At 43.8% G+C, this 18,849-nt stretch overlaps 1 long non-coding RNA gene across 1 annotated transcript in view; it reads left to right on the forward strand.

Annotated features, from left to right (window-relative positions):
• LOC149865869 (uncharacterized) overlaps positions 1–18,849 on the forward strand; it is a 157,201-nt gene that overhangs the window by 119,003 nt on the left and 19,349 nt on the right. Inside the window, exon 3 of the long non-coding RNA XR_016441559.1 lies at positions 15,834–15,938. This is a non-coding gene — a long non-coding RNA (uncharacterized LOC149865869). The remainder of the gene's footprint in view (positions 1–15,833; positions 15,939–18,849) is intronic.

Raw genomic sequence — 18,849 nt, forward strand, 5'->3', positions numbered from 1 at the left:
TTACCCAAGCTTGTACAAGATGTCAGAGCTAGAACTGGGAACTGAAACCAGTTTACTGAGTTCTGTTGTAGGGACTTCCTTCCACACCACCTTCCTTAATTTCCAAAAGCTTTAGTTTTGGATAAATTTGATTGTTGGTTCACGAGGGAGAGAGATGGTTTTTCAGCTCCTCATCTGGCACTCCGTTCTAGAGAAGCCAGAGATCTGGGGGTTAAAAGAAGGCAGGATCAAGCACCGAGCTTTCAAAACATGATGTTAAGCACAGTAGGATCATCTTTCTTTTAATGGGGTACAGACAAAGCAGTGTGATTACTGATGTGTTATGAATATGTATAACTGACTGATGATGATCTTTTCTTACAGTCTTTATAACTGAACAGCTGCATTTCTGTCCTGCACTAGAAAGATCTGCCACAAATTAAGTGAATATATATATTATATATATCAAATTATATATATATTATATTAAATAATATATATTAAATAATGAATACAACAACATTTTATTTCAACTAGATACAATCACACACTAAACAATCACGTAATTTGTATACATATATGTGTGTATGTATCTATAACACACGTATACCAAGGTGTACATGTGTCTATATGTCATAGATTCATAGATTGTAAGGCTGGGCATATATGTGTGTGTATGTGTGTTTATAGGTATGTATACATTTATGTAGTGTGTGTCTGCACACACATCCATATATATGCTTGGGAGCATTTGATTTTTATATTCAATAAACACTGATTTCAACTCATACTCAAATGGATGAAAAAATATTTCCATCATTATTAATTGAAAGGGGATCTTAGGAACATAATGGCTGATGGAGTGTGTGATGACAGGGAGGAGCAGTTCCACAGAACCATACTGACTGTGGTTTGCACTGTGGCTCCTAGGAACCTCAGGGGTGTGGGAACAAAGGAAGAGGAAGTGACAAAGCTGACGAGGGACCTATGGGCAAGCAGAACTGGTTCTGATGGCAGCTCCGCTCCTTAGCTGATGGCAGTCCTGCAATGGTTATGTTTATAATTAATAAATTGTCTGTCCCACACACTCCTAATTTCATGCAATGCTGAAAACTTAAAAGAATCAAAATGGAAACTTTTAATGTTTAAAAATAAACATCTATAATATCTATCAAAATTATTAAAAAAATAAAAATTGAATTCTGCCAAGCCTATCCATACACACATGCACACACATGCATGCATGCATGCATACACATAAACACACACATGTATATGTATATGTGTGATATTTCCTCTGGAAACAACAACATTTCTTAAAACACTTAAAAACTGAGTTCATGTATATCTTTAAGGTTTACTGCATTGGTTTAGTCAAAGGCTAAATACTGCCCGCCTCCCCGCCACAATTCTACATGGCATTAATCTGTAGACTCACTGTTACAAATGATTTCAATTTGCAATCATTCCCTTAAATTGATTTTAGTCAGATTAATCTTATTTCTTCTTATTAAACACATCGTTCATGCAGAGTGTAAAACAATAATCCCGTTGTAATGCTTATTGGCATTGGCTCTTATCACAAAGAAGGGTGGAGAATTGGAGTTAATGATGATAATGTTGGGTCTGCATTTATTCGGCTAAACTTGGAACCTGCTAGTTGGGTGGCAGAGCTTCTGTGAGCTTTTCTGTGTTATCTACCATGGGGATGTAGTGAATGAAATTCAGCAGCTGATAATGTCCTTTTGTATTGACTACAGCATTCTAATTCTGGGCTTTGGCACCCCTTCCGCACTCCTGAAATTGTCCGGAACATGAAAATCACATTCATTCCTTTGTCTACTAAAGATGTAGGCATTTAAATTTCATTAATTAAAATAATTACATGTAATTTGAATGAAATAATGTAATAAAAGTAATTTGATGTTTTTCTATGTTAGAACTTAGTGCACCTGAGAAGAGTCAGACTGACAGGAATCCTGTAATTGTCCACAGACTGTTTATACTGTGGGCAGCAGCGATGGAAGATTTTTGATTATACCAAGCAACTGTGTAGTTCATCCCTGAAAAGAGCAGAGCTGTCCAACTGGCAGTTTGTAGCTAACTTGTGGCCTGCAGGCTCCCAGTCCAGGTGTCCCTACTCCCAAGGCTGCTGCTGCCTCTGGAGTCTCCAGGCTTCCCCTTCCTTCTGTGGCTTCTGCTGCCTGCCCATGCCCCTGGGGCAGAGTCAGTGGAGCCTGAAATTGAGTGGCTTAGGGAGACCTGGGGACCACATGCAGTTCAGTAAGGGAGTGCCAGAACAGTACAGTGTGGGGGGAGTATATTCACTGTGCAGTGCAGCCAGGGGGATGTCCCACATGGCATGGCAAGCAGGGACACTGGCACAGTGCAGTGGGAGAAGGGGTGGGGAGATGCACACAACACAGCACAGCATGCAGACTGCATAACTTGCAGCCCAAGAGAAGTGTGGATTGTGGCTGGGGCCCATGGCCCCCAGCCACTTGGAGCTGGATAGTAGGGCTGTGCAAAGCTTTAGTTGCTGATTCAATTCGGCAGAGATTTGGCCCAATTCGGTGGATGAATCTCTGAATCCGAATCGAATCAGGAGACCCATTAATCTCTCCGAATCAAATTGGAACCCTCTGAACTGATGTGGAGAGATTTGATGATTCGGACATAGACACAGCTTTATATGTTTTTTCTACATACCTCAAGGTACCAGGTGACTTGTGAATGCTAAGATGGTGAGGCGGATGGAGCATCCCACAGGACGGTTCCCAGCATGGACTCCCCCTCCCCCCTGGTTCAGTGACTGGTGCCTCCTGGATCTGGGGGGGGCATGTGGCGTCCCACCACGGCAGATTACGGAGGTGGGGGGCGCAGGAGAGGGGGTCTCCTCTATGCTCAGCAGCAGAACCAGAAGTGGACTGGAAGTACTTCCGGTCCATTTCTGGGTCTCCTGTTGAGAACATGGCCCCACACCCCCCGTGCTCCTGTGGGGTGCTCCATCTGCCCTACGATCTTAGCATTCATGAGCCACGCCTGGTACCTCAAGGTATGTAGAAAAAACATTTAAAGCTGTGTCTATGGCCGAATTACTGATTTCCGAATCAGCATCGAATCTTTAAATTAGGATTTGCGTGAATCAAATCGGGACAGTGATCTGAATCAACAAATCGAATCTCTGTCTCCCTAATTGGGCTGAATTCAAATCAAATACAGCCAACTTTGCAGATCCCTACTGGACAGCTCTGACCTAAAGGAATGACTAACCACAGGATTGCCCTGTATCTACTTTTAATGAAACACGACTATTTCTGGTAAGGCAGACACGAAGATTTCCAATTAGGATAAATAGCGGGGGGATGTTAATAATATAAACATTTGTTCTAGACCACCAAACTTATTTTAAGTGTTTTCAGATTCTGCCACACATTTTAGCCCAGGATTTCAAATCCTTTTCCAAAAGCATGTGTGTAATTTTGCATGCCTCCAGCCTGCATGGATATATTGAGAGATTGCTGTGCACAAGTGAATGCATACATTAATAGCGGTAAAGTTGGAACTGTAGGCCAAAATGTGCTGTTGATTGAATATGTGTCAGGAAAACAGTGACATCAACCCCAACATTACAAATATTTGACTTCCGCCAATGACAGCAGTTCTTTTTCAAGTTTCTGTGAACTGAGTTTACAAGAAGGAGCACACGTGCTTTGGCCTACGTGTATCAGGACCCTGTTAAGGGCTACCTCAGTGAGCCTCAAGTTTGTAGCCAGCTAATTATCAAATGTCAGTATTTATATAAAAATCAGCACATACAGAGATAATGACACAATTCAATATTTATGCAGAGCAATTTTTTCATAAATGTCAACATTCAGTAATCACCACAGCTACCACAGTAATACTTCTGATTTCAGATGATAACAAGTATTTCTTAAAATTTAAAAGCCATAGGCTATCATCATGGCCCTAAGTAAGAGAGAGATAACTGCTGCCTGGCATGTGTCAGGCTTATCTATTTAAAATAAGATGTTTATGTGAGACAGAGTTCCAGCAGGAAACACCACTATTTCATAGAGCAATACCCTATCACTATAGATGATGGCTATGAGGATGTCTCTTTAAAACAAACACATTTTAAAATAAATCCATTTTAAATAACAATGTATGCTGTTCCTTTATCCTCAAGTAGTCCAAAGCTTTTTCAAAATCTTTTAGGTATGGTTATCCAGATTCACACAATTCACTCCTGCTGTTTCCCTCTGTATTACCTTGCTGATCTGCTTATGGGAAACAGAAGGAGAGACAAGTTGTGGGCAGGCTGATTGCTAGAAGAACAGGAAACTCAGTTGGAGCTTTTCTAGAAATTAGTCATCCTACCACTTGTCCCTTCCTCTGTGCTTTGTGCTAATTTCAGTAGTAGGGACAGGAAGCTGGGTGCAGAAGGAAAGGTGGTGACTGCTTGTTCTTCCATTTTGTTTTGCCCTGATGAGTACTGAACAAACTGCAATGGAGAGAGAGACTTAGGGGAGAGACTCACTCTCAGGCTTTGTTGCTTGTGTTTCTAAGGATGAGCTGGACTGTTGCAAAGGGACATGTTAAGGGGTTTAATGTGGATGGCTGGCAAATTAGGGTTAAAGAGAAGGCCTGGCTCTAAGGAGCAGACATATGTTTGAATGAACACAAGTCAGTACAATCCCAGGTACAAGGCTCCAAAACAAAAAGTGAACATAGATCCCTAAATGTGCTGAGGTAGATGGAGGGATTATTTCAGAGTTATTAGGCATTGATGGAGAACACTTTGCTTTATATTGACTCCGAGATCAAAATGTAGGATGGCCAAACTTGTCTTGAAACTCTTGAATGTTTTAACCAATCTTGACATACATGCTCCCTCTTTCTGTCCTCAGTTAAGATAAGTCACCCCCACACAATTATATGATGGGAAAAATATCCATCACCTTTGTGTCTAATCTAGTGGTGCTCAATCCTTTTGTGGGCATGCTGTGGGCTGGGTGAGTGGTATGATTGTCTTGCACTGAAACAGTTCCTTGCACTGATTAAACTAAGAAGAAGCTTGGCTGATATCAGATTAATTTGGTGCTATGGAGCATGCTGTCTTGCTGGCATCAATAGTAACTTGTCGTACTCCAGCCCTGAGCACTGCCATTCTCTGCACAAGAGATACCAGTCTCTGCAAAGAGGCAAAAGTGTGCCACTAGAAGTGACATCATACATGTGCTCTGTAATAGTTTTTTAGTGTGGAAGAGGAAGAAATAAAGTGAATTGGGGGCTTATGCTTAATTGCTTGGAGAAAATGATGGTGGTAAAATCTAACTTAAAGAAAGCTTAGGTGGCTTTCTCGTTGACAAATGAATATTTGATGGACCAGATACCAGAAACTCCCGAGTTTGTCTGCTGACAGCTTTCTTACTCATTTGCTGTCTGGCGTTGGCCACGTCACTCAATCTTGGTATGGCTCTTTCTTCATCTGTCAAGTAGGAATTACACATACATCAATAGTATAGTTAAAGTGTATATAGTATTCCAAAATAACCCCAGTTGCAGTTCTCTAAAGGTAAGCATTTTTTTGCCTTGAATTGCAAACAACTCATCTGCAGAGAAAAAGATTGTTATTTAAAAATTTCACTGAACAGTGATGCAAACAATGAATTAAATCCATATCTGGTAATTCCCAAATCATTAGAAACTATAAATAGGTAATTTCCTATTTCTTGTCTGCTGCCCTTGTTCATCCAACTGACACTGGCAAAACAATAAAGCTCCTGATCTTTCTATGGTACAAGTTTGACCTCTTTTTTAGCATTCCCTTTTGTGCAGTAATATGAAGAACTTATGACTGCAGGAAGCTAATTTTACCTAATTTTCCTGTGCTAGGGTATAAGGCCTGGAAATTAAATCTGACTTCTACTGAAAAAATATATCAATATTTATAGTGCATTTGAGAAAACTGAATTAACAGTGATTTCCCCAGCTAAATCTTTGAAATGATAGTGTGAAGTAGATCCTGAAATACTAATTTCAAGTAAAGGGTCCTATTTTCAAATCTGTATGGAACATTCTCTCTTGTTTCCAAAAGTGTCTGCTGAACCTTTACAGATGCAGGCTTGTTTTGCTGTGAAATGCTATTTTTGCCACCACCTGATAGGAAGAATGAGTCAACATTTAAACAAAATGACCCATTAAGCAACTGTGATCATGAAAAAGAAACCTCACTTCTCATTAACTTTGAATAAAGTATGTTAAAAAAGGCTGATGTTTTCAAAGTTATTTAGAAGAGTGAATGGTTATTTTCAGTCTAGCATTTTCCCTAAAAACAGATTTCATGTTGACTTTTAAGAAACCTCTGTTGTTGCAGTAATTTAAAAGAATCTGCTATAGTTTTCTTGGTAGACTACTCTATAGTTTTCTTGGTAGACTATTTGCAAGTCTTTTCAGTGCTCTTCTTGCCTGAGTCACAGAAAGTCTGTTACTCCAAAAGATGGGAATGCCTTCCTCCTCCTTGCTGCTTTTTGTGTTTTAGTTTTAAGGCTAAGAGGAAGGTGCTTTCCAAAAGTAGCCACAATAATGGTTTTTCAGAGTTTCACACAGTATAGATCCTCATTTAGGTGCCCAAGTACCTTTTAGACACCTAATAAGTAGAATAGGCTCTGGCCCCAGACTTCCTGAGTTCTAGCCTAGGGCATTATCATGGTACCACCATGCTGGGATTTGGTTTCCTTAGGTTTAGGTTATTATCAACAAATAACAGATATTCTGTTCTTTGCATCACATATGGGAAATGAATGAGAATCTAAATGCTGCTTATCGCTTATACCATCTGTGGTCTGCTCATTATTTACTGGTCACATAAGGCCGGTTTAAGGTGCAAAATCAAAAGACAAAGACCATGACATCATTAGCCTGAAATTAAATGAACGCATATGATATTATTGACATTAATATTTATGGCATCTACCACTCTTCTTGTGTGGATTTCACTAAGCAAGAAAATTTTGTAGTTTATTATGGGAGTCTTTATAGAAGTCTTATGGGTAAAAGATACTGAAGGGATGGTTTGTGTTATTGTATCCTTCTACCATCTTGGCTGTGGCCACTTCCTATCCAATACTGTCTAGTTTATAAGTGGCCTTGGCCTTATTGTGCTCACCATCTTATGGAAAGTTGAAGCTGTTTGCTGTCTCAACCTCCTTTCTGGAAACTTGTGTCAAACGTGATCCTATGTCAGCATAAATGTAGACTGAATGAAACCTGGGCAGAATAATAGATGACACAGACAGGACAAGATGTACACACAAGGACAAAACCTATGACAAAAAGCAAGTTCTTCCTTTATCTTTGTATCTATCTCTTTCTCTCAGTGGAGTGGATGCCCATTTTCTGAAAATCTTTGAAAACTGGTATAGATTGAGCCCTATAAAAAGATAATACCATGCCCCAAAGGATGCTAAAGATATCAACAGAGGAACCGCTCTAAACTCTTTTCATTATTCATATGGTGTCTAGGAAAACATTTTGAATAGTGTTATACTATATGCCCAATAGGCTGATGCCAGAGATTCCATTAAAATAGTGTAATGACTATCTGACCTGCCTCATATGCTGGAGGAATCTGCATCCATATATTAAACCTTATTGATCTATGTGCAAGAGAGAAGAGATTAAACAAAGACTACAGCTGTATACTGTCTGCCTCTCAGACACACAGTGGTGGTTTCCACTGATGCACAGGGAAGCTTAAAACCCTCATTAATGATAATTGGAACTGAATAAGCTCAGAAAATGAACCTATAGATCACAGTACTGGGATGGGTTTGCTGTTGCTGCATGAAAACTAGACAGAGAGTCTCTCTAATCCTCTTGCCAGGTCATCAGATGGAGGAGGCGGCACTAGTTTGGAGTATGACAATGTCTGGAACTGAGCAGACCAGAGTGAAAAACTCTAATAAGTGTAAATAAACATTGCAGTTGTAATGGTTGGCTCTTCCTTATATCTTTAACCTTCAAGGCCTAAAATGCCATTTCATTAACAATAGGTTCGCCTATCCAAAGCTATGTCTGACTACCAGCAATAAGAATTGGCTATTCTTAGCCACCTCAGCTCATATGCCTCCTTTGGCCTTCTTCTTTTCTCATCCCCTCATAGTGACAGATTCTTTTCTAAGATGCTGTTAGATGTCCTCATTAGCCAGCTGTTCCTTTTTGAGTTTCCTGCTTGCCCATCAAACTCATCTGATGACTACTCTCCCACTCCCTACTCTCTCTGCCTTTCCTGTCTTGGCTGGCTCTCCTGCTTTACTCTAGACCAGGGGTTCTTAACCTGGGGTCCACGGACCCCCAAGGGGTCTGTGGATAGATTTCAGGGGGTCCGTGAACTTGGATGGGAAAAAAATTGCATCTTTATTTTCACTAACCTCTAACTGAAATTTAGCATTTCCTTCCATTATGAATGTAGGCAACAAACCACAGTAGTATTAGCAGTACCTGTGACTTTGTCACCAATAGAAATCACAGATATTTTATATCACATTACAGTTGTTGCAGATATCTCGAAATATCGTTTACGCTCATCACTATTTCGAAATTACGGTAGTTATTAGACCCGCTGCTAGATCGCACGTGATCACAGTCTTCCTGTCTACAGACACTCGTGCAACATAGCTGGCCAACTATCGGGCAACTCTGCACCTAGTGTCACAGGAGCACTGAGGTGTCCTGCGCCTTAAGTAAAGGAAATGGACGGCTGTCAATCAGCAGGGCAGTGCAGCTGCGGGTTGCTGTGGTAACCAGCAGGTCAGGTGACCAGAAGGGGGCAGGGCCAGGCCCTTTATAACAGCTCAGGCCTGGGCCCAGGAGCAGTTTCCCCCTGGCAGCCGCAGGAGCTGTAGCTCTGCAGGAGAGCTGAGGAGCAGGGTCAATGATGGTGGTTGGCTGGCTGCAATGATGCGAGGAGAGAGGGAGAGAGCTCTGACAGCGGTAGCGACTGAGAGTCAGCACGCTGTGCAGTTGGGATGGTAAACCGGTAGGCCTTTTGTTACGTTGTAGCCGGCTGGCTGACTGCTTGGTTTGTTTATGATTATACTGGAGGACCAGGTGAGGCTGTAGGGGTGCCAGGAAGCCTCACAGGGGCTCCCCAGTAGCTTGGGGGTTCCTGGTGCCCAGTGGGGCACAGTGAGTGGTGCCAGTGTGGCACAGCAGTTTGCGCTGAGAGGCGTGGCACAGCCCCAGAGGGGGGCAGCGGGCGCGAGAGACGCAGCACAGACTCCAGAGTGGGGCAGCGGGCATGAGAGGCGTGGCACAAGGCCCCAGAGGGGGGCGAGAAGCACGGGAAGTGTGGCAAAAGCCCGGGAGGGGGCGAGAGGCTCCAGAGAGGGCGAGGGGCGGTGGAAGAAGCCGCAAGACAGGCCCAGTGGGGTGAGGCCTGGGCACGGCAGGTCCAGGGGCGCCGGTATCGGGGTGCAGGTTGCAGCAGCGGCCCAGGGGCACCGGTGTCAGGGTGCAGGTTGCTTAACTGGCCCAGGGGTGCCGGTAAAGGGGCGATAGGCGTGTGACCGACCCAGGGGCGCCGGTAGAGGGACTGCCGGTTGGCGGGACAGGCCTAGGAAGATTGGAGGGGGCGCCGGGGAGTAACAAGCCCCAGGGGCGCCAGGTGGATGAGAAGCCCGGGGTGCCAGAAAGGGGCACCAGGGCAGGATGAGCCTGAGGGGCGCCGGAGAGGGCGCTGAAGGGCAAGGGACCCAAACAACGTCCAAGGAACAACTGCGAGGCTTGGGGCGTACTAAAGGGGAGGTTGGAGGCACGCATTGCCCTTAAGGCAGGGGTGCGCTGAGGCACCCCATACGGAGTAGGGGTAGTAGTACTCACACCGTTCACCAGGGGATAAAGGCAGCCTCCTTTCTGAACTAATTGTCATCAAAGACATGGCGGGCGAGAACCAGAGGGTGCTGAATCACCTTGAGTGATGGTAGGGGGCACTAGGGAGTACACGACCACTCCTAGGCCCCACCCCCTCACCCCTAGTAGTCGTTCAGCCACCAAACGGTGAAGTCACGTGTTCAAAACATTGGTGACCCAGACCCAATTTAGGTTGAAATGTCAAAGAAAAGGAAGTACGATGAAGACTATGTATTATATGGTTTCACTTGTATTAATGAACATGATGGGACACAAAAGCCACAGTGTTTTTTGTGCAGAAATATTCTTGTGAACGGAAGTATGAAGCCAGCAAAACTGAAAGAGCACCACACGTCTGTCCATCCTGAAAATGCATCTAAAGATGAGGGGTTTTTTTATGTGAAGAAAGCTCAATTCAAAAAAGCTGGGACACTTCCAAAACTTGGATTTGCTATTTCATGAAAACCTTACCAGATTGCTAAACAAAAGAAGTCCCACACTATTGGAGAGACTTTAGTAAAGCCATGTGCACTGGAAATAGTCGAGTTGGTTTGTGGACTGGAACAGAGGAAAAAACTGAAAGCGGTTTCCTTGTCAAATGATGTGATACGTTCTAGAATAGTTGATATTTCTTTTAACATTTTGAAGCAGGTCATCGAGGAATTGGCAGCCTCACCATTCCCCTTCAGTATGCAACTGGATGAAACTACAGACATCTCTGAATGTAGCCAGCTCCTTGTTTTTGTTCGCTATGTGCATGCTGATGCCATCAAAGAAGAATTCTTATTTTGTGAGTCCCTTTTGGAAACTACAAAGGCTTTCAACGTTTTGGAAATGATAAAAAGTTTTTTTGCCAAACAAAACTTTGACTGGAAAGAAAAGCTTCATACTCTTTGCACAGATGGAGCTCCTGCGATGCTTGGTAATACATCTGGTTTTGCTACTTTAGTGAAAAAAGGAAGCTCCTCACGTCATTGTCACTCATTGCTTTTTACACAGACATGCACTGGCAACAAAGACTCTTCCAACAACCCCGAAAGAAGTTTTGTCAATAGCCATAAAAGTCATCAACTTTATCAGAGGCAGGTCTCTGAATCATCGCATTTTTAAAAGATTTTGTCAAGAAATGGGAGCGGAATATGAAGTGCTTCTCTACCACACAGAAGTTCTCTGGCTTTCAAGAGGACAAGTCTTGAAGCGCTTGTTCGAACTAAGGGCAGAAGTTTCACTTTTTCTGAAAGAAAAAGAAAACCCACTCTTGGAACACTTTGAAAGAAAGGATTTTATCCATGGGTTGGCTTACCTGGCAGATATTTTTAACCATATGAATGAGATAAATCTTTCAATTCAAGGTCCTGAAGTCACCATTATGGATGCTACTGAAAAATTACAAGCTTTCTTGGCTAAGCTGCCGATATGGAAGAAGAGAGTAGAGGCCAACATCCTTACAAACTTTCAAATGCTGGAGGAAGTGCTTTACCAAGATGGAGTTGAGATACAAAATTCTCTGTCAATTTCTTTGAAAAGAGAAATCTGCGAACACTGGGAAACACTTCAGAACGCTTTCAAAAGTTATTTCTATCTTGATGGCATTAAAGTTGAACCATGGATCTGCAATCCTTTTCTTTCTGATATAAACTGTATTGAAGATGTTGACCTAGCCAAAGATGAACTCATTGATCTTAGGACAAAAAACTTACTAAAATTGGAGTTTAACTCAAAAAGCCTTGGAGAATTCTGGTGTTCCTAGAGAGAAGCCTATCCTCACATTGTAAAACAAGCTATGGAAGCTTTAATTCGTTTGCAACAATATATCTTTGCAAATCAAGATTTTCAATACTTGTAACCATCAAAACAAAAAATCAAAATTGATTGGATGTCCAACATGACATGCGTGTTGCCTTGTCAAAGACCATCCCACAGTTTAATATTCTTATTCAAGCTAAGCAACAACAGCCTTCACACTGATGTCTTTAAAAAATGAAATTTAACTTTAACTTGCCTATATTTTAAATGTACTGTCTTGTTAATTAATGCGTTAATAAAGAAGCACATATATTACTATATCACAAATTTGTTTTTTTAATATTTTGATAACTGTATTTCAATATAATTGGTTTCCTTTGTAATCCTATGTATTTTATTTTATGCATTTAAAAACCTTATTCTGAGAAGGGGTCCATAGGCTTCACCAGACTGCCAAAGGGGTCATAGAATCATAGAATCATAGAAGTAGGGTCGGAAGGGGCCTTGTAGATCTTCAAGTCTGACACCCTGCCTGGGCAGGATTAAAAACTGGGCTCAAATGATCCCAACTAGGCAGGCATCAAGCCTCCTCTTAAAGACCCCCACAGTAGGATCCAGCACCACTTCCCTTGGAAGTTGGTTCCAGCTCCTAGCTGCCCTAACTGTGAAGTAGTTCTTACGGATGTCTAATCTAAACCTACTCTCCAACAACTTATGACCGTTATTCCTTGTTATGCCAGAGGGCACTAGGGGAAACAAGGTCTCTTCCAAACCCTTCTGGTCCCCCCTAGTGAGTTTACAGACTGTCACCAGGTGCCCCCTCAACCTCCTCTTGTGAAGGCTGAACAGGTTCAGGTCCTGCAGTCTCTCATTGTAGGACCTGCCCTGCTGTCCCTGGATCATTTGGGTGGCCCTCCTCTGGACCCTCTCAATGTTGTCCATCCACATCCCTTCTGAAGTGGGGCGTACAGAACTGGACACAGTACTCCAGCTGTGGCCTCACCAGTGTTGCATAGAGGGGAAGGATCACCTGCTTGTCCATGCTGGAGATGCACCTGTGGATGCACGACAAGGTCCGGTTAGCCCTGCCAACCGTGACCTCGCATTGCCCGCTCATGTTCATCTTGGAGTCAATAATGACTCCAAGATCACTTTCTGCTTCCATGCTCTCAAGAAATGCGTTTCCCATCTTTTAAGTGTGCTGCTGGTTACTACTGTCCAAGTGCAGCACCCTGCACTTGTCAGTATTGAAGCACATCCTGTTTTTGCTAGCCCATCCCTGTAAACTATCCAAGTCTTGCTGCAGTCTTTCCCTCCCTACTAGCGTGCTCACCTCACCCCAAATTTTGGTATCATCAGCAAATTTAAACAGGGTGCTTTTCACCCCATTGTCCAAATCGCTGATAAAGAGATTGAACAGTACGGGCCCAAGAACCGACTTCTCCCCAGGTTGAATATGACCCATGCACCACCACCCTCTGAGTGCGACCCTTCAGCTAATCTGCAATCTACCTGACTGTGTAGGCATCAATGCCACAGTTGCCCAATTTTTTAATGAGGATGGGGTGGGAGACGGTGTCAAAGGCCTTGCTGAAGTCCAGAAAGACTACATCTACAGCAACTCCTGCATCCAATGCTTTTTTGATCTGATCATAAAAAGCAATCGTAAAGCCATGCCAAGGGCCCTGCAATCACCCCTGCTAGCTCCCTCAACACCCTAGGGTAGAGAGCATCTGGACCTGCTGATTTGAACACATCCAGCCCCTCCAGAAGCTCTCTAACCTGGTCCTCCCCAACCTGAGGTCTGGAGGCGTTCCCCTCGAGTCCATCTGGTATCACAGTGGGGAAGTCCCAGTCCCTGCCCAAGAAAACAGAGGTGAAGAATTGGTTAAAGAAGTCTGCTTTCTCCTCTGGTGCAACCACCAGATTGCCCAGAGGATCTTGCAGGGGCCTCACATTTCCCAGTGCTTTGTTCATCCTCCCTATATATTTGAAAAAGGACTTTTTGTTATCTTTGATTTTGGACGCTAGTCCTAGCTCTATGTCCGCCTTAGCTTTCCTGACAGTCCCCCTACAGGCCTGAGCCGAGGCGGTATACTCCTCTTTGGAGATAGCACCCCCTTTCCACGGGGTGTACGCCGCCTTTTTGGCAATCAGGCATTTCCGTACACCCTTGGTGAGCCAGGGGGGCTTTTGGGCACTCCTGCCCCCCTTGCTTTTTGTTGGGATGGTCACCCCTTGGGCCCGGAGTATCGTCTGCTCAAGGAACGACCACTCATCTTGGGCACTGAGTTCCCCTGCCCTTGAGAACCCCAGCGGCTCTCCAACTAATCTCAACTCATTGAAGTTGGCCCTCTTGAAGTCTAGGGCTACTGCCTTGCTGCAGGCCCTTGGCACCCTGTGCTGGATGGTAAACTCCAGCAAGCGATGATCACTATCACCCAGGTGGTCAAGGACCTGGAGGCCCCTTACCAGGTCATTGCCTGTGGTGAGGACCAGGTCCAACAGGGCATTTCCTCTGGTGGGACTGTGCACCTCCTGAATTAAGTGGAGGTCCTGTATCTCGGCCAGGAGCCTCCTGGAATGGTCCGACCTGGCTGACTGTTCCTCCCAAAAGATGTCCGGGTAATTTAAGTCACCCATGACAACTACATCCCTTGCCTTAAGTGCCTCTGCAAGCTGTCCCGAAAATTCCCGGTCCCGCTCCTCCCCTTGGTTAGGGGGTCTGTAGCAGACCCCCTATCGTTAGATCCCTCTCCCCACAGCCCCCTTGTATCTTGACCCAGAGCACTTCAGCTTGCTCCTCTGACTCCATTTTGCTGGCAGAGGATGTGTATTCCTCCTTGATATAGAGCGCCCCACCCCCACCTTTCCTTCCTTCTCTATCCCTCCCGTAAAGCCTATAGCTCCTAATGCTAACTGCCCAGTCGTGGGATGAATCCCAACAAGTTTCTGTAAGGCCTATTATGTCTGGGTCTGAACTGGCTATTCTGGGGGCGAGTTCCTCCTGCTTATTCCCCGTACTATGAGCATTGGTATATAGGCATTTAAGGCCCTGTCTAGCTGCATGTGCCAGCCCCCGATTTGGGAGATTGTTTGGACCCCTGTTTCTTACCTGGGCACTCCTGGCATTTGTTACCTGTCTTGCTTGGGTGGTGTCTCCTCGTCTTCCTGCGGCCCCCTCCCCCAGCGATGCTAGTTTAAAGCTCGCCATACGAGATCAGCCAACCTGGAAGAGAAGACATGCTTGCCTTTAGGAGAGAAGTGAAGCCCATCCCATCCCAGCAAGCCCCCCACCCGAAAGCATGGGTAATTATCAAAGAACCCAAGGCCTGCCTGGCGGCACCAACTGTGTAAGTGCTGGTTGACCTTACCAATGCAAGCCTCATGTCGCCGTCCCCGCCTACTCACTGGAAGAAGAGAGGAGAATACCACCTGCGCCCCATCTCCTTAAGTTTGTAAGGTCCATGGCACAAAAAAGGTTAAGAACCCCGATCTAGACTGCTTTGGCTCTCAACCTCTTGACCACAACCTCCATCAGAGTTGATCCTACTCATACTCACTTGAGAAGAATTGCCTTTGCTATGTTCTTCAACTACTGTATTGCTGATTTCCCTTGACTGCTGATAAAAACAAAGCTCAGGAATGAAGGAGTTTGTTGATTTATTTATTGTTAATTAAGACTCCTCCAGACACACTGCTGTTGCCCAGGAGTTCTTGGTTATTGTGAAAGTAGTCTTCCAATCTGACTAAGCAGGTAGCAGTACACACATCCACACAAGACTGACTAAAGGCCACAAGACAGACTCCGATTTTTTGGCTATCTTAGTATTTCTGTGGGCTGCCATATTCCCCAGAAGCAAAACAGGTGTTCAAAATACTGTTTCATTTGCACTCTGAGTCACTTTTGTAAGCCTCATTAATTCCTGAAACTAAATTTACTTATTCCTACACTTGTTCCCTCCTAGAGTACTGTCATCACACCCAGAGAATAATTTATGGAAATACGTGGAGAAAGCATTTTATTTGTAATGAAAAAAACTTTCCCAGCACTTTCAATTAACTTGCGTCTTAAACCAAGAAAATCTCTTGATTTTCCAGTGGACAACAGCAGAGACATAGCAACATTTGTATGTTTAATTTTGCTTCTTGTTGTTATGCTTCAATAATGTTCTTTGTTTTACTTATAGAAAAAGACCTGCTCCCAAAGCATTGTTTGGATAATCACAGAAACCACAGCAAAGCAGGGCTGGATGGGACCTCAAAATGTTATCTAATCTAGCTTCCTGCTTAAGGTAGGATTATTCATGTCTAAACCATTCCAGGCAAGTGTACCTAACCTGCTCTTAAAAATTTCCAATGATGGAGTTTCTACAGCCGCTCTAGGTAATGTGTTCCAATGCTTGACCACACTCAAAATGACAAAGTTCCTCTTACTATCCAACCTAAATTTCCCTTTTATGGAGTTTGAAACTGTTGCTCCTTATCCTGTCCCTTGTGGCCACAGAAAATAGTTTATCTCCATACTTTGTACAAATAGCTAGTTTTCATGTATTTGAAGACTGTTAACACTCTGCAGACTAAATAATCACCAAAAATAATTTCAACCCTTCCTCATATGTTCAGACCGCTAATCATTTTTGTTGCTTTCTTCTCTCTGGAGAATATGTCCACATAAAACCAAATTAGAAGTTCAATCCAAAGCTCATATTCCATTTATTATGTGTTCAAATTAGTGGGATTAAATAACTGTACTGTCATGGGAGTGGCTTTCTCCATGACAATTTATTTCACACACTATGGCCCCCTCTATATTTGCAGGTAAAGGCATAATGGGATTTAATACATGATCCACATAGTTGCACCTCTTGCCATGCCACACATGTATGGCAGGAGGCATGATCGTGAGATCACACATTAGATCTGCACCTAATTGCCCCTGCACCACCAACAAGCAAGTTTCCCATATGTCAGATGAGGGGTGTGTGAAATACCTGGGCCTGGAGGACCACAGTTCCCATGATCTCCCAGGCTTGGGGGTGCATGAAATCCCCAAGACTGGGAGATCAATGCAGCCATGATCCCCCAGGCCTAGGAGTTTCTTGCACCCCTGAGCCTTGGAGATCACAGCAACCATGATCTTTCATGGCCAGGGGTTTCATGCTGGGCATGGTGCACCCCTGCAGCTGGAAGCTCTGTCAGCTGAGAGGCCTCCCAGCCACAGGAGACCTTTCTACACATGCAAATTAAAGCTCAATAGCACCCAGTTATAAAGTTAGTACACATTTTTGAGGCCTAACTTTATAGCTGGGTTGAGGTTTTTAGGGTGTGATAGCTACTTAGCATGTATAGCTGGTCTCAAGGTAACTGCACAATTAACCAGTTGATTATGCAACACCTGTAACATGTAGGAGGGGCCTTAGTTACATCTGGCTGGTAGGTAAAGAATCTGGATAACAGTTCTGTAACCCTGAATGAGAATGTGATAATAGAAATCAGCAGCAGATATGCATGCATATTTTTTTATTTAAATGGGATAAATCAGGGGTTTTCATCCTTTTTTAGTCTAAGTACCCTTGGTGGCTGGACACTGAGCAGGTGGGGGGGGGAGCACACAGCTGAATGCTGAGCGGGAGGTGGGCCACGGCTGGACATGGAGCTGGGAGGCAGGGACAGTGTGTAGGTGGTTGGGGATGGAGGGCTGCCAACTCCCAGAACCAGGACTGGGGCAGGACGGGGAAGCTCACTGGGCTGGGGTGAGGGCAGCGGCGGCCCTCTGCGGGGCAGGGAAGCTCCCCAGGCTGGTGTGTGGTGGTGGTGGCTGCCATGTGCGAGCTTCCCCACCCCACAGAGGGACACCACTGCCCTCACCCTAGCCTGGTGAGCTTCTCTGCCCCACCCTGGCCCTACTCCTGGAAAACTGGTGGCGTTCTGTCCCCACTTGCACGTGTGTACCCCCTAGGACTGGGCCAGGTACCTCCAGGGGTATGCATATCCCTGGTTGACAACCCCTGGGATAAATGATAACAGCATCAGAAGCCTGTCTGTCTGATATTGAGCCTAACCCTGCTTATTACTTTTGTAAAGTTTTTCCCAAAGCACATAAAATGTGCTTCTCAGTTTTTCTTCCTGTCCGGGTAAAGCCCTAGTGAATATCATGAAAGAAATAATCTTGGACGGGTAGAAGAATGATCTGGATGACCTAAACCAGCTCTAATTTCTATGATTCATTTTTATGATCTCTTTGTTATACTAAGTGTGTTCATATTTAGAGAACAAAGCAACAGTTACAGTGGTGTAACTGTACCCACACTCTACATTTTACCAGTATAATTATTTGGTAAAAAAAAAATCACGTTTCTAACCAAATTAGTTATATCAGTTTAATAACTGCATGTAGACCATACTTAACACCCACTTTCCTGAAGGGGAGTCTGTGTGGGGGTGTCTTCTGTTATAAACAAGGCACACTTGTTGGGTTTTTCCTGCATTATTTCCTTTAATATTAAACAAAAATGTTTTCAGTCCAGCCGTATTGCATATGAATAAAAATAGCAAACACATCAGCTTTTCCCTGTTGATAACTTTTTTCTTTCCCTTCTGCCACCCAGTGAAGGAAAAATTAATGGGGATTTTTAAATATGCTGCTACAGGAAATATCCTGGCAATAAATAAAACAAGAAACAGAAAATAAAGGAGAGAGGTGGCAATAATCTGGCTTGTATAAGAGAAGATGCAAGAAGAATAAATACTATTTTAACCCTCAATAATATGGTATTGTCCTTGTATTGGTATACTGACCTTAATAGGAGGTCACCTGCTATTAATGCCAAATCTGTCTTATTCTCCTTATTGAAAATTGATAGGCTGTCATTTCTATGCCTTCTCCTAGACACAGGCATATAAATCATTATGAGGAAAATGAGGAGCAGCTACCAGAGCCATCACCGCTACAGGGTGGAGTGGATCAGAGAGGGTGACATATATTCTGCTGAAGACAGGCTGAAATGATAATATAGTATTTCCTGTTTCATTGCTGCTGTTGTATGTGGTATGCTTTATCCTCTCAAAACTCAGTGGGGATGATAATTGGAGCTGCCAAGAACTGGCATGACTTTATTATTATCAAGACCTTTGTCTGAGACGCATCGAAGGTTTTCCCCTCTTCCAAGTGAACATGGAACTTCTACCTCTTACTCCCTTACT

The sequence above is a fragment of the Crocodylus siamensis genome, chromosome 4 (genome assembly GCF_052110815.1).
Source record: "Crocodylus siamensis isolate JL-2025a chromosome 4, ASM5211081v1, whole genome shotgun sequence".
In the NCBI taxonomy this organism is placed as follows: Eukaryota; Metazoa; Chordata; order Crocodylia; family Crocodylidae; genus Crocodylus; species Crocodylus siamensis.